General features: G+C 48.0%; 1 protein-coding gene and 1 pseudogene across 2 annotated transcripts in view; both read left to right on the top strand.

The window, feature by feature from the left end:
- Positions 1 to 13,942, top strand: part of LOC135904083 (high affinity cAMP-specific and IBMX-insensitive 3',5'-cyclic phosphodiesterase 8B-like) — a 333,636-nt gene that overhangs the window by 179,567 nt on the left and 140,127 nt on the right. The window lies entirely within an intron of this gene.
- Positions 1,550 to 7,066, top strand: LOC135903731 (protein GVQW3-like; annotated as a pseudogene).

Here is a 13,942-nt window from a genome sequence, read left to right as displayed (position 1 = left end):
TAACTCTACCAATGATACAGTGATGCCAATGGTTTCAGAGAAAATTTCCTCCAACACTTCCTTTTTTTTAAATATCTTGTTTCATTATTGCCATAAGCGACGCCGCAAACGATAAGGTTATTTCTTCAACCTCTGTCCTCCAATTCAGCCAGCCTTTGCTGTTGTTGTTCGACTGTGCACTGAAGGCATTGGACCGTACATTTGAGGGTTGGTAATTTACCGGATAACTCAGGAAGAGATTCAAACTTGCCCTCGATACTGGGCCGTTCAGCCTTCGTCTGCGTTTGCTTATCTATAATTAGTTGCAATAGCTCTTCGTTTGTTGGCCCCGGATTGGTCTCGACGTCCCCAGAAAGCAGGATAGAGAAAGGCGACCACAAAATGCTGAAGGTTTCAAAAATACTTGCAGGGGGCGGCACTGGAAAAAAATTACCGACGATTACGTTACTTCCTAATGCGAAATTTGAGCGCAGCAAATAAGCTGTTTCACCTTTTCGATAGATTGAGGCAAAGAAATCGAGCAACACATGTATGCGCTATCACAGAATTTTTTTTTTATTTTTCAGACGTACTCCTTTAACAAAGACTCCACTAACAGTTCTTGACAGTCATGAAGGAAGCTTTGTGGTCGGAGAAATAGACTGATATATGTTCGACTTGGTACAGCAATGCTTGATTCTCAAAGACGAGATCTATACGAGTGCCTCGCGAGGTTGTCACAGCCGTGGGACGCGTTACGAGCGAGAGGAACGGGATGTTCTCCCGCATAAGTGTTAGGAAATTGCTGTTTGTCTTTATGTCAACATTAAAGTCCCCCACTACTAACATCGGTGTGGATCGATGGACGGTTAATGCGAGTTGCAGGAAGTGCACGACGTCTTTCGTGAGTGCGGTAGCGGACTCACGAAAGCGGTATCAGTCGGTCGCTGCTAGCGCTGGGGGGATGAAAGGGGGGCGGAGCTGGTTACGAGGCCGACGACAACGCCGACGCGAAACCCAGGAACGGACGCCAAAGAGCCATTTGTGTAGCCAGCCCTCCTCCACAGTCTCTCCTCCTCCCTTCCATCATCCTCCCTCGCCCGGAGAGCCGACAGCGCGCATGCGCGGCGGCGGCGGAGCAGATTCGTCGGCGAGCTGGTTACGAGGCCGACGACAACGCCCACAACGACGACGCCGACGCGAAACCCAGGAACGGACGCCAAAGAGCTGCGCTCTAAAAGAAAAACTATTTGTGTGAAAATGCGATACAGAGGCGTGGTATCCAACCGGTAAGATAATCCAGGCATGCTTGAACGACACGATCGCTGCTGTATGCCGCTCCCACTCAGACTAGTTATACGGCAAGTCGTAACGAAACACGCGCAGTGTACACAGAAACACAGAACAGCACGGTGGTTTGCAACTGGATTATTTGCTGCCGTATTCACGTGACGCTTACAGGTGAACACGAATAGAAACGCGCCTATATTAGTGGTTTACTCGTATGTCGACTGTAACCCGATGTACGCAGCACAGAACATTGCTGCGCCGACGCTTGCGTGTTAGCCGCATGCGCTTGAGGTAAGCATGTGTTAGATGCATGCAACTAGTGCTTGCGCGGTGGGCGCATGCGTCTGCTGAGGAAGCGTTCGCTTGCGATTTAGTGCTAGCTTACACCGTTGTGCCTTCAACTATGCTTGCTGAGCACTTGCATCGTTTCCCTCAGAACAGTGCAAGCGGGAAGCGAGATTACCGGTCGGCTACGATGGGAAATTGGGACAGGTGGCCTCGAGACAGGTGCAGGAAGGGAAAGGAATAAACGAGGCACGCGCGGGAAGAGTTGCACGAATCAGGGGCGAAAGCGAGGAGGCGAGCTCAGCCTGTTCCCGCGAAGACGTGGGTGAATGGGAGCAAAAGACGGATAGGGTGCAGACTGCGGGAGTCGGCATGCAGCTGCTCGGCGCCGCCTTAATCGAGTCTGCGTTGTTTATCGAGTCAGCGAAGGAGCGGCAGCACGCTAGACAAACAGCACTTGAGCTGATTTTATTCCCCCCCCCCCCCCGTTTCCGTCGTGTTTTTGCCACTGCAGTTAGCACGCTTGTGGAAACTCTTAGCACAAACATCGAATTAACTTATCTGATGCGTTTCTTTATTCAGTTTAAACAATTCAAGTGTGAAGTTTTTTAGTTTCCAGTTCATTTCAGTATCGGAGACACTGAGGCGAACACAGGCAAAACTCACTAAATGTTTGGCATTGTGCGCGCCCCCGTTCGCACGGTAAACAGTGCTGTCGACCAGCAGAACAGTACTCTGGGTAATATGCACTCGCGCAAGGCTATTTGTTAGGAGCGACGCGCTTGGTAACACTAATGCTTGAAATTTACGAAACTGTTAACCACGAGCAGTTGCCCTTTTTTGCCATCAGATAACTGCACGGCCACATCGGTGCAGCCAGTCGTCTAGCGTCTACGAGCCCGAGGCTCGTCTGGAGCGTCTGGAGCCCGAGGCTCCACAGAGCCTCCGGCCAAGTACTCCTAGTATGACCACTAGCAGTGCTTCTCTCTCTTTTCCAAAGATTACATGCCACCGTTAGGAGTCACGAACTCATGTCACCGTTAGGAGCTATGAAAAGAACGAATTTGTTACGTTCAGGCTGGTGGTGGCCTCCAAGTCGATGTGTCCGGCGTATACGCCGACTGTACGACTGTATGTGATGTTTATTTGCTGTGTCAGAATGTAAGCCCTTCTCTTGTAACAAATCTTCTAGGTAGGCTGCAAAGTAGCTGGCGAGCCAAATTAAAGCACCTAGACACATATAACATGAGCCTTTATTTCTTCGATGATTAGAAGTCTCAAATGTTATGATTACCTACAGCTAGACGGAAGCAGGCGTTGCATTTCCCTTCATGGCAAGGTAACATCGGCCCACTACATAACAGTGGCGTCTGAGTGCCTCTTTTACTAGGCTGAATAGACTGCAGACAAAACCCTAGGGCCTATAAGCTCTTACGCAGCGTCCTGAAATGTCCCATTTCTGCACCGCTAAGGGAGAGTGCGAAGCTCTACTCTTGATTCTAGTTCCGGTAACCGACACCCAGCGAGAAATGTTGCACTCGGTCGTAGTTCAACTATAGGCAAGGCAGGTCTTAGAAATAGTCCGCCGTGCCTTTTCACGGGCGGGTAAATTTACTCCAATCTTCTAAAAAGCTCTTGCTCGCAGTACGTCTCTGTCGACATAACGAGGAGACAAAATTGGCATGATGAGGCACATAAATGCCATCGCACGTGAGAATAAAACAGGACACCTCCGACGTCAGGTACTGCGTAGTAGCAAATCGCTCGGAAGTTGCCTGCTGAACATGGCCTATACGGCTGCCAACTGGGAGTGGCCAACGTTAATACCAACGCCGCCTTTCCATTCCTGTATTCTTCTGTCAGAAAACAAATAATGCAAATATAATGCACGATGATACATACGGGAAAGTGTTCTAGTTTGTGTGAATGCTGGGTTGGCTCGGTCGTCCGCGTCACGAATTTGTGGGAGGCGGCGCGAAGAGGAAGCCGTCGTGGCCACAATGTATTTAGGCCGGCCAGCCATGGGGCAACGGGATCTCGAGAGCTCAGGTCGAGCGCGCTAGCGTGTTCTATATTCTCGCGCTGCCTGCACGTGAGCCCATCTTTTTATTCTGATTTGGAGGCGATAGTCACGCCGCTACAAGTTCACATTGACGCATTCACGTTGCAATTTCTAATGATTGCGCGTCTTTACGTGCGCAGCAAACGCTCGTTTTAGATAAATGAATCCACGCGATTGCTTTCCCTGGCCGCACAGTTGCATCACTGTAATTGGGTTACATCTAGCTTCTGGGGAAAAGCTCAACGTGTTCCTAGATTTTTTCATGTGCTGCATTCAAGTCGTTACAACGAACGTCAACTTTACTTTCGGACTATCCTCTATTCTTTTACTTCCTTTTTCTTTCTTTTCTCTTTCCTGTTTTTCATTTTTCTTCTGCGTTTTTGCATCGGTACATTGGCAGGCCGGCTCGTCGATCTTGATTATCGTTTTTTAAATAATAATGAATGAATGAGTGAATGAATGAATGAGTCTTCATAAATTAGAGGTACAAAATTCGTGGCGCTAAGACATATATCACCCAGCGGCGATGTGACTTTAGCCTATTGGCCAAGACCACGAAAAATACAGGTTGTCGGGGGAGAGCGAGTCGGAAAAGGAAAAATGTTTCCTTTCCTGGAGGGAGGCCTCGTCATGCGCATTAAATGTTCTTTTCTCCGTGTCTCATGTGTCAACTCTTGCGGCGTGACTTTACTGAAATTTCATACGCGGCAATTTGCAACGTTAACGACGTCACATCATGCATAGATCAGTGATCTCGTAGCATTCGCTCCAGCTGCTTGGGCCCCGTGCTTATCTCGTCATCTCAGAAAGATGACCTATTTTACTTCCTTCCCGTTCGCTCACTCTGCGCCAGTTGGTCTAAAAGAATGCTTGCAAAGAACGTCATCCGATCGAAAGAACGAGCGCCTCATCTCTCTCATTGTTCTGCGATCGCTGAAGCGTTATTGAAGTGACGATGCTTCACATTCCGAGATAGCCGCCCTTATTGGCTGTACCGGAGGATGAAATTCGATCGATGGCCTATGAAAGCATGTCCTTGCGCAAGATATGGCTCGCCAATCACCAGAAGAAAAAGATAGATGCCCGTTTAATTATACAACTAATCAATGGCGCATCTCGTATATATCCAGCAGCCTGTCTGAAGACCGGATCCCACTTTTATCATTTTCCTTTCTCGGCTCAGTGAGCGAACCGAATTAAGTCCACGCGACAGCCAGCTTTAGAGCAAGCTTTCCACGAGCGGAATGACCTCGGATCCTTCCTTTGTGCCCAGAGAATAGATTGCGGTACCCTGCCGAGGTGGATTGGTGTGTGCTTGCCAGACCGCGTCGCTGTCCAAACTGAGCTCACGCGCGAAGCTTATACTGCCCGAACGTGCATACTGCGGTGGATTGTAACAGGCAGGAATTTTTGGAGAAGTCAGTTCTTAGTTCGCCTGCGTTTCCTGCAAGCCTAAGCTCTTTCATATTGTTTCCTCTTTATCTTTTAATGCGGTAGAACCCTTACGGTACTTCACAGATCTTACGGGGGCTATCTATCTATCTATATTCGTTTACGAGGTCTGATACAGGAGTATTCGACCTTCTTTATATATATATATATATATATATATATATATATATATATATATATATATATATATATATATATATATATATATATATATATATATATATTTGCGAACACATGACGGATATGAAGCACGCGCGCTTGCATCAGGCGACATTGAACCTTCGTGCGCCTGCGCGAATTTTTTCCCGCCTGCTGCGAGCTCACGGCCCAAAGGGCCTTAGTGCAGCACGCTACTGAGGTAGCTAGGCTCAGTGGAGCCCTGGAATAGGGGCCCACCCTTGCTGGAAGAGGCTCCAAGTCGCCGGCGCCCAAGACGACCGAGACCTCGAGAGGCTAAATCCTTGAAGGAACCAAAATAAAGTTTTTCTCTCTTTAGATCCCACCTGTCACACCATAGTGTGTGACTCTCGCTCAGCCGTTACTAACTTCAGCAAAGGGCGTATTTCTCCCCAAGCTCTTCGCATCCTCTGCCAGGCACCACACTCTAAAGACAGCATAATCTCCCTAACATGGATCCCGGCCCATGCGGGCCCTGTCCACCCACACCTCCCCAATCTCAACGAGGTCACCCACTCCATTGCGCGAGGCCTAGTCAACCGCGCCGGAGTCACTGGAGATGAGTTGGACACCAGGGACAGTCTGACAACTTATAACGATCTCGTTAAGGCCTTTTGCCTGAGTCGCCGAATCTTCCCCCCGCCTCACCCAAAGTTCAGCCGGGCGCAGGCTACCACCCTGCCTCTACTACAAACAAACACGTACCCTTCACCCGCCCGCCTCCACCTTATATTTCCGGACGTCTACACTACCCCCAACTGCCGGTGCTGTGGAATTCACCCGGCTACGCTTCCGCATATGCTATGGGAGTGCCCAGCACAGTACGCACAAACTAACACCACGACTCTCTCGTCGAGGTTGCATGGGGCTCTGCGGAGCTCCGCCCTCGACGACCAAACCTGGGCGACCCAGCACGCCCGCGAGGCGGCGGCGAGGCAAGCCCTCGACGTCCCTTCGTGGGAGGCGTAGGCCCGGCCATCATAAAGTGCTGGTTCTACAATAAAAGTTTATTCCTCCTCCTCCTCCTCTCTCTCTCTCCCGCCTGCCGATTAAGTCAGTCGCTGGGACGCAGCGTTTGAGTGAGGTAGTGCGCAGTGCTCTTGTCGGTTTTTTATTGCAAGGAAAATAGCGGAGTGACTGGAGCAGCGCTACTGCATCAAATTTTGCCAGAAACTGGGCGACAGACAAGTCGAAACCACTCGGAAGATTCAGACAGCTTTCGGTGACGATGCTATGAGCAGCACACAGACTAAGGAGTGGTACAACCTGTTTGAAGACGCCCGCACATTGGTGGAGAGCGAACCACGCTCTGTTCGGCCATCAACATGCAGAAATGACCAGGCCATTGCCGAAGTGAACGCTGTGGTGATGCGAGACCGTTGTGTGACTATCCGAGAAATAGCGGAAGAGGCGGGAATCAGCACTTTCTCTGCACATTTCATTATGACCGAATATTTGGCCATGAAGAGAGTTGCGGCGAAATTCGTGCGGAAGCTGCTCACGGTGGAGCAAAAGCAACTTCGTGTTGAAGTCTCACAGGACATGCTGGATTCCACAAACAGTGACCCCGACTCCATGAACTCCATAATCACTGGTGACGAGACTTGGGCGTACGGGTACGACCCGGATACCAAATCCCAGTCGTCACAGTGGAAGCATTCCACGTCACCAAGACCAAAGAAGGCCCGCCAAGTGCGCAGCAACGTCAAAGTGATGCTGACTGCTTTCTTTGACTCCCGCGGTGTGGTGGAGTCCCGCTGCAGTACGCGCCTCATACATAACTTGTTTCGGTGGTGGCAATGCCTTGTGTCGGTGTATTGATTCAACGCTAAGGCATTACCGTCGGCAGTTATCGTCAGGTGGGTTCTGCCATAATTATTACGATGAGCCTCCTCGCCTGCGGCTGTTAGCTGTCTGCGTCACGAGGACAGGGGTGATCTATGATGTTTGTCGAGAAACGATTATTCAGGAGAGGTTGCGCGCAGAGAAGTAAAACACGTATGTAAATAAATTTGAGGCTTTCTCCCACGGTGGCACATTCATTCTTGGGGAGTGGCTAAAATTGTACACGTACAGTACGTACTGACTACATCTAGTCGTTGCCGAACGCCGACCCCTTATAGGTAGCGCCGCCCGAATAGACGGAGCCGCCAGACACCCACCGAAGCCTTTGATGGCGAGAGAAAGCAGACAAAAGGTAACATGATGATGATAAAAGTGCGCGCACTTCTCGGAGCCAGCCGCGGAGGCAGAAGCCCACGATCTATTTTTTTTCTTCGTCTTCGGATAATCTCCGACATTCTCCAGGGCCTCAAATGTGGAAACATATATATATATAGGTCAAGACGATGTAGCTTCTTCACTGGCCTCCTGAAGACTTTGCCTTGTGTAATCGGATTAAACAGGCGCGCGAAAATCCGTCGGCGCCTGGGTAGACCGCTGCAACCCGGGCTAGTGGCCAGAATAATTTGTGCGTGTTAGGAATGTCGGCTATTACGATGTCGTCGACCTTTGAATTTCTTTAGTGATGCGTAGGTGAGCTATGAGCCGATGGTAGAATGAGCAAATATTCAAGTTTTCATTGCTTCCAGAAATAATTCATTATTTTTTATCGATGGAGGAAGCGCCGCTGATATTCATCACCATCGTGGCTGGTTACTCGGTCTGACAGTGTCTTTCCTTCTGGTGATGTTGTAAGTTGCTGGCCCACTTGAGGGCTACATTCTCGCCTGCCTGAGTATCACAATACGTTAGTGGCTGTAAATTGAGCACCCCTTCAGTCTCAGTCATAGTGCTTGGAAGTTATTCTGTGCACAGGCAGTTAACTTCGAACTAAAACTTTACGGAGTGCCATTTTTACGGTTCCAACCAACCCCTTTTACCAGCCTCCCCTCTATGGGACCGCTTCGACAATGAACTTCCACTGAATTCCTTGGTGCGCAATGTAAGCCTGGAAGTCGTCTTGTCGTAGTACTTTCCATATTTTTTGTAGCTCCCGCGTAGTTTTCTTAAACGTTAAGACATTGTGTGAGTAAATGGTGCTTGGGATTCCCCTTCTTCTAACTGAACGCCGGAATGCCAACAGGAACGCAGGTGAAGACATATCTGAGACCAGTTCCAAATGCAGGGCTCTTGTTACTGTGCATAGGAAAAGTAAGATGTACATTTTCCTATCAGAGCTCTCAGATGACTTCGCATACAATGGTCCGGCACGTTCAAGTCCTGTAGCGTCGAAAGGTTTCGTCCTTTTGGTCCGGAATACCGGAAGCGGCGGGTGCGGCGTCACAATGTGTTTCGTGCGAAAACGGACGCATAGCAGGCATCGGTAAATTGCTTTCTTAGTCGCTTGTCGTGCTCTTGGGACCCGAACAGTTCGCGTACGTTGCGTATCATCTCCGTTACTATCCGTGCATGACTAGACGATGGGCATTCGCAAATACCAGCTCGGTGAAACGATGTCGACGTGGAAGTATCAATGGATATCCTTCGCGTCCCGGCTGTCTGTGAGGTTTTGTAGCCTTCCTCCGACTCGTAGAAGCCCGTTCTCGTCGAGAAATGGTAAGGTGGTCCCTGGTTCGTTCCTGGGTTTCGGCACCATGTGTTGTGGAATGCCGACCTCTTATAGGTAGCGCCGCCAGAAGGGACGGGGTCGCGAGACACCCACCAAAGCCTGTAATGGCGAGAGAAAGAACACAAAGAGTATCATGACGATGAAGGTGCGATAAATGAGAAAAATGTCAAGTACATGCATAAGCTTCGTCCCGTTATACAGCTTCGGCAATCGTCCCGTCCTTCATGTCTGTGTATATTGCGGCGTGCCATTCTTCACTTTGAGATATATGCGTCAGTGAACCAGAAAATGCGTGAACTATCACTTCATATTCTCTTGATGCTAGAAGCATAATGCAGCATTCATTACGCACAGTTTAGTGCACTTTTATCAGTGAATGAAATCTCAGAACAGTTCACAGTCCCACGTGTACCTAAACAGCGAAATCGCTTATGAAAGTCTTCTAATCGTTAAAAGCTAAGCCACGCACAATTTTTTTTTCATGTGCAAATATTTGCTCAGCTTCGATACTTCGATACGAGGCAGGCATTTCTCTTTTGATATGGGACGCAAACTTAGTAATAGGCTCACTATAGTACAAATAAACTTGAACATAAGGCTCTAGCATCGACTGGTGCAAGTAACACGTTTTCAACTGCGGCACGGCAGTTTGCGAAATCAATGTTTTTCTTTTTCTTTTCTTTTTATTTTTAAAGGCATTAGCACGCTGGTTGTAGTTATGAAATAGCGGGGCATCGGGAATTCCCCTAATCGTATGCTTACAAAGTTGTGGCGTAAGCCTTGTTGCATTACGTTATGATTTAAAGTTCCAGCTAAGCATTGCGTTAAGCTGACTTGCTTAAACACAGCGGGGAATAAAGCCCCTTGTGAGTTGAAATTATTGACAGATTTCTCTTCTTTTCCCCAACTTCCATTTTTTTACAACAAGCGTTGAGCACATGATTCGCTTACGCGCCTTCTCTCTGCAGATCAATCGTGGTTGCAACCGCAGAGGCGTCGCACCCTCGTTCACTGAATACGTGTTCTACACGTCGCAAGTAAGCCGACGTGAAGTGACAGCCTAATAACCTTTAAAATCACGCAGCACCTCTGAAGCTGGAGCTGCAGTCAGCCAGTTCAGGATCAAATGCACAAAGCTGCTGTTTGTGCATAATAATAGATTGTGATTTGGCCGTTGCGTTTGCGTTTGCCGAACAAAACAGATCGAGCAAAATGTCACCGAATGTGCCTGCCATTAGGGAACCTTGGAAACAGGTCTCGTGTGCTCCTAATTAGCGGGAGCTAGCTCTGGCTTCTTGCGGTGCTATTTAGCTATATTTGGGGGACGGGGTGCGTCGCGGGTAAACTTTACAGAGGTTACTTGAGGCTACTATACCGGCCCAGCTCAACGTGGATTTAAAGCCTGTTGCGGTATAGGAGTTGGTTGCGGCAGTCTACCTCGTGCTGAAGGCGGCTTGTGCGCGTGGGAGCCAGTGACGCTGAAAACAAGAATTCGTCCGTGTTGGATTAGGAGCGCTGCTTTGTGCCAGACTTTAAACTGGAGCTCATCAATTTGAAGAGGCTCCAAAGATTGGCTTCACCGACGTACAGCCGTGGATTTTCCACGCGTCGTGCGGGTGGGCCGCGACCGGGCTTGCGACAAGCCTTACGGAGATCTCAGTTCAGGTAGGTCTACGTGGAGGATAAAATAAAGCGTGAAAAACGAGATAAAGTAGTAGTTCCGCGGATTTAAAGCGCCGAGTCTCTGTGGAGAAAAGTGCGTGCCGCAGGAAAACATTCTAACAAGGCTGGTGACGCTATAGAGAGGGCGCGCAGGAAAGGGGGCATTGAGTCTCGCTTATTTACTTGCTCACGATAAGCTCTGAAAGTTCGCCTTCTATTTCTGCTCTCACTACTCTGTAGAACAAAAATAAATTATGTGGACCAAACGACTATATTGAAATCTGTGGAAAGCGAAGCTTTAGTGACTAAATGCGATGCGCGTATAATTGTGCTTACCTGTGCTACTTGTAAACTAAGAGGTGGCAGTTTCGTGTGCGCTTGACTCACAGATTTTAACAATTATAACCACGCACGTACTGAAATTGAGGTACGCAACATTGTGTTTGAATATTTGAAGAACGACGTATCATCCCGTAATGCTTGCGTCATTTTAGTGACTACTTGTGCCAACGATAAAGCGACAAAATTAAAGTCGCCGTATATTATACCGCAACTTTTTTAAAGAAGGCAGCCGCGGAAAGGCAGCAGCACAAAATTCCTTTTTTTTCTGCGTGGAAATTCTGAGAATATTAGGCAGTTTTAGGTGGGCGTCCGCAACAGCTCTTCGTACGCAGGGAACCCTCAAAGGCGTCAGTGCGCATGCGCTGTTCGCAAGAGCACGTACAGGCGATGCGCAGCTTCTCTGCGGGCTCAGCGTGACGTTACCGGCTGCTCTGGTTTGCCCACGGGAGCACATTTTGAAGTTGCCTACAGCAATTCGTGAAGCTGACGTATGGCGGCGCTGAGCAGCATGCCACCGGCTTCCGCGCGTGTTAGTGAGCGATCCATGTCTCAACATTTGCGTCCGGACAACTACTGCTGCCTCGTGGGTACCCGATTCGCTACAGAGACGCAATTCTCATGCGCTGCGTACGTGGATGCTTGCAGAGAACGCGCAACTAAAGCTCTCTCTTTTGTTCTTCGGTGCCTTTGTATTGGGCTTAAGCCACAGAAACGTCTGCATGCCCATTTGCAAATGTATTTGTAACGCGAGGGGAACACCATGTTCATTTTCTTAAATATCATTGGATATCTGACAATATTGCTGGCCGTCCGTATTCGAAATCATTTTAGCACCATTCGAATTTCTGTCTTTTGTAAATCATACGTTTGTTTTCGTATTTTTTTTTCAACTAAATGATTAGTCGGTTGAAAGGGATCAAACAGCTCATAAAACGATAATTATCAAATGTATGACGCCCTTCAAACATAAGTGGTCTATCATGAATATATGTCTTTTTTTAATATTTTTCTGCGCTGTCCGTCTTTCTTGTACATTGCAGTTGAACTGTAATCAAGACTGGTTGTTTGTAAGCGCAAGCGCCTCTTGTCCTCCATTATGGAGTCCCGTATTTTTCACTGCTTAATCCCCTTCAACATGCACAAACCAGCCCAGTTCCGCACATTCAATCAGTCTATTATTAGCCTACCTCAAAGCATTTTTACGAGTACCAACAATACCTTGTCTTACTGTCTCTGTCACGTTTTTTTCTCTCCACATTCCGTTAACATCCGGCTTCTTAGTGAACCCACCGTATTCGGTAAGCGCCATGGCTTAGGGAACAAGTAAGCGTACAACCGATCCTTTCCGTGGGTATGAGTCATGCTTTGAGGCCTCAATGACAATAACGTCTTCTCGTGTCGCGCGCTGTTCATCGGCGCCAGCTCCTTTGGCGTCAACAGCAGTCGTTGTTTCACCTTGTTTGTTGACTAGTGACTTTATCCACCTTATTCGTAACCCTATTTAATTACGAAGATTAAGAGGAGCAAGAATCGTGCCTCCGCAGAATTGATGGCTCTTGTACAGCTCTCTGACATGACTAACTTTAACTTAAGATACGGCTGCTGTTTATGCCGAAAGGATGCGGCGCCAATGAAAGGGCAAGTCTATTACGCGTACATCATAAACCTATATCGCTATCAAAATAAATGTTTAATTTTGATGTTCTTTATTTTCATATTGAGTTATACTGTGCTGTTTCTATGCTGCTGTTGTTTTTTAATGCTGTTTGTACGTTTTTGCTTTCAGTTTGCACTGTGCTGCTTGTATTACGGTGCTTGTAATTTGCTCTTAGAGTTGTGAATTGGCTCACCCTATCACAGCCCGAAAGGGCTCACACTAATGAAAATAAATAAATAAATAAATAAATAAATGAATAAATAAATAAATAAATAATGTACTTCGGACGCTGAAAGTCTTTTCTTTCTTTTTTCGCGCTCGTCCTGTAGAGCATCCGTCTTCGACTCGTTATCGCCGTCATAGCAATACGCGACGATATGCGCAGCGATATGAGCAAACGCGATGTACTTTGGAACTTTTCGTAACGTCAGCCGTCATACGAAACTTGTTAGTAAAATTGTCTGATAAAGCTGCGGATGTAGCATGACCGTGTGCATTTTCGTTATTCGTGTCTGCTCTCTCACTAAAGATACCGTACTTGCCTTCTCGGGAAAATTGTTCCAATCTGTTCCCTGAGCGGACCACGTGGTACGATGACGCACGCCTAGGTCACTCCTGAATTATTTGTCTGTAGTATAGATGCCGCGACGTGCCCGAACCTGCCGAGCGCTTCACGGCTTCTCCTCCTCGGGGGCTAATCGAAGGCCGCTCATCCGAGACCGGATAAGCTCAGCTTCCAGCGACGCCCATTATTCTCCAGTAGCGACGCACTCCACAGAGGACCATCGTTTCTCTCCATTAAATCTTCCAGTCCACCCTGCGTCTTTAAATTTCGCATGCTCGGGAACGGAAAGCAGTCTGCTTCCATCCCTCTGATCTTTCACTGCCTTTGGCTTCTCCCAGAGTGCCAGAGGAAAGGAATACATTATATATAGTATCAGAAAAAAAAAAGTTTTGCACAGGAAGGTACAGCCCACAGATATTACCGAAAGCATGGTGTCGCTACTATATTGGCGCTTCAACACAAAGTAGGCGGCGCCATTCCATGTATGCACATAGTTTACTGCGAGAAGCGAAGTGCTAGGATCACGCGAACACCTCCAGCATTGCATTTGCACTTTAAAGGGACACTAAAGGACAAAAAAAAACATTTTTTTCATCTGTATTAGCGAATTACATTCTTAGAATACAAACAATCAGTTGGTTTGCCAGACAAGACGCGAAAACAACAGACGGAGATGGCGAAGGCGTCTGGAAGTTACTGCACAAGCATGCCGCGGTGTCATGAATTTTAACAGCGTCCTTTATAGGGCCCAGTGATTTTCAGCAGCAGATATAGACCGCATCTTGTTCTAAAAGATTGAAGGACTGAACTTCGCAACATTTAGGAACATTACAGAACAACACGCACCCGATTACCACAAAATACTTTCAAGCCCCGGACCTGGCACTGATGTCACGGCGC

Source organism: Dermacentor albipictus, chromosome 1 (genome assembly GCF_038994185.2).
Source record: "Dermacentor albipictus isolate Rhodes 1998 colony chromosome 1, USDA_Dalb.pri_finalv2, whole genome shotgun sequence".
Lineage (NCBI taxonomy): Eukaryota > Metazoa > Arthropoda > Arachnida > Ixodida > Ixodidae > Dermacentor > Dermacentor albipictus.
Note: the sequence above shows the minus strand (reverse complement) of the source record. Positions and strands in the feature narration are given on the sequence as shown.